Source organism: Penaeus monodon, chromosome 26 (assembly GCF_015228065.2).
Source record: "Penaeus monodon isolate SGIC_2016 chromosome 26, NSTDA_Pmon_1, whole genome shotgun sequence".
NCBI lineage: Eukaryota > Metazoa > Arthropoda > Malacostraca > Decapoda > Penaeidae > Penaeus > Penaeus monodon.
In genome coordinates this window covers 40,781,530-40,784,029 of record NC_051411.1, presented here as the reverse complement: position 1 = coordinate 40,784,029, position 2,500 = coordinate 40,781,530, and the positions used below count along the sequence as shown (strand labels likewise).

The window sequence follows — 2,500 nt, the reverse complement described above, 5'->3', positions numbered from 1 at the left end:
CCCCCCTCTCCCCCCCTCCCCCCCTCTCCCCCTCCCTCTCCCCCCCCCCTCTCTCTCCCCCCTCCCCCTCCCTCTCCCCCCGCCGCTCTCCCTCCCTTCTTTTCCTTTTCCCTCTTTTCTCTCTCTCTCCCTTCCCTCTCCCTCTCCCCTCCCCCTTTCCCTCTCTCTCTCTCTTTCTTCTTTCTTTCTCTCGCTTTCCCTCCCTCTCCCCCCCCCCTCCCCCCCCCCCTCTCTCCTCTCTCTCTCTCTCTCTCCTCTCTTCTTTCTTTTTTTTCTCCCTTTCCCCCCTCCCTCTCCCCCTCCCCCTCCCCCTCCCCCCCCTCCCCTCTCTCTCTCTCTCTTCCCCTCCACTCTCTCTCTCTCCCTCTCTCTCTCCCCTCTCTCCTCCTCTCTTCCTCTCTCCTCTCTCTCCTCTCTCTCTCTCCCTCCCTCTCTCCACTTTCTCCTCTCTCTCTCTCTTTTTTTTCTTTCTTTTCTCCCCCCTTTCCCCCTCCCTCTCCCTCTCCCTCTCCCCCCCTCTCTCTCTCTCACTCTCTCTCTCTCTCTCTCTCTCTCTCTCTCTCTCTCCCCTCTCTCTTTAAAGATAGATTAGTGAATAAATGAACAAAAAGTTACAGAAAAATCGAGCGTGAAACCGAATGTCTAACCATCTCAATGAAGGAAAACTCCGAGAGATTCCAAAGGTAAAAAACAAAGGGGGGATAAAAAGGGGGGGAGGAACCGGAGGACCCCCGGGCGGGATAAAATTTTTTTTTTTTTTTTGGGCGGGGGCCGGGGGGCGCATCTGCAGTAGGTGTTTGGTGCCCTGGATAGGCGCGTGGGGTATTGCCTTATTAGATTTCCCCCCCCCCCACGGAGTGAGTTAGTGAGGAGGGAGGAGTGATGAGGAGTAAGATTCCCATAACCACGTGGTCGATATCGATATCCGAGTTTTTTTTCTTTTTCTTTTTAGAAGAGACGCAGGGAGGGGAACCATCGTATTGTGTGTCGATCATTCTAGTGGGATGAACTTCCTATTCTTCTACTTCCTCCTCATCTCATCATCTCATCCCCTTTCCCTCCTCTCCCTCCCCTCCTGCCCTCTTGTCCTTCCTCCTCCCCCTTTCCCTCCCTTCTCCTCTCCCTCTTCCACGTCGTCGTCTCATACTAGCTTCTTTGGCTTTGGCCTAGGGCACCATAAGCCGCGAGAACTGCGGCGGGGCATGCGGGCGTGCGGGCGACCGAGGCACGTTTTCGCCTTACCTCGCTCCCACCGCCCCCCCCATCCGGCGAACCCCCTGGTCTCATGCTTTCTCGATTGGCGTTTGTTACCAGTTCACTCGGATGACCTTGGCGGAGGGACGGAGGGAGGAAGCTGTTAGGGGGGAGGTGGAGGGGTGGAGGGAGAGCGTTTGGTTTGGGTGCGGATGGGGGGATAGTAGGGAGGGGAGGGGGGAGGGAGGAGGGGATCGGGTGAGGGGGAGGTGAAGCGTTGGTTTTGGGTACGGATGGGAGGGCGGGTGTCAAGACCTGAGTAGGGTGGAGGGAGGGAGGGACTGGTTGGTTTTAGAGTGTACGGATGGAGGGAGGAATAAGGGGGAGGGGAGGGGGAGCTGGGTGACGCCGCTTCACTGAACATTTCGACTCTCAAAGGGGTAATATTGGTCGCAGAGGGAGTCGACTGGTGATTCTAGTCGGGGCTTGATCTCGCTCTCTCCTCGCTCTCGCTGTTTCTCTCTCTCTATTCTTCTCTCAATTTCTCTCTCGCTCTCTCATCTCTCTCTCTCTCTCTCTATATATATATATATAGTATATTTATATATATATCTATATAATATATATATATATTATATATATATATAGATATATATATTATATATATATATAATAATATATAGTGATAGATATTTTTTTCTCTTTCTTTTTTTCTCTCTCTAATTTCTCTATTTTTCTCTCTTTCTTTTTCTCTCTTCTCTTTCTCTCTCTCCTTTTCTTCAGCTCCTCGCTTTTCTCTTTCCTCTAATTCGTAATAAGTGCACACACCAATCGCCGCACGCGATGTGGTGGTTGCATCCATGCACACACGCATTGCCGCCCCGCCGTATGTGAGAATGCACTTGAGTTACGAGTAATTTAGTAATCGAACTAGATAACGATGAATTTCCTTAGGGCAAGGAACTTCACCTCATTGCCTATTTAGCACTGGGTGGACAAGAGCCATCCCAAGTCAGTGCTGGTCCCAATCCCGATAAATAAGGAAAATGATACTAAAGGTACCCGGCACTCTCCTTGGAAAGGAACTTGGGACCCTACCCGTACTCACTCCAAGAGCATCACACATATGGAAAACTACATGAAGTATCATTCTGTGACCACTGCGGGCTAACGCTCCGTTAATATAATAATAATATATATATATATAATATATATAATATATATATATATATATATATATATTATATATATAGTATGGATGTATACGATATTTTTTTCTCTTGTTTCTCTTCTCTATTTCTCTATT

General features: G+C 49.7%; 1 protein-coding gene across 1 annotated transcript in view; it reads left to right on the top strand.

Annotated features, from left to right (window-relative positions):
- Window positions 1-2,500, top strand: part of LOC119590175 (titin-like) — a gene marked incomplete in the record, with an annotated part of 36,845 nt that overhangs the window by 13,195 nt on the left and 21,150 nt on the right.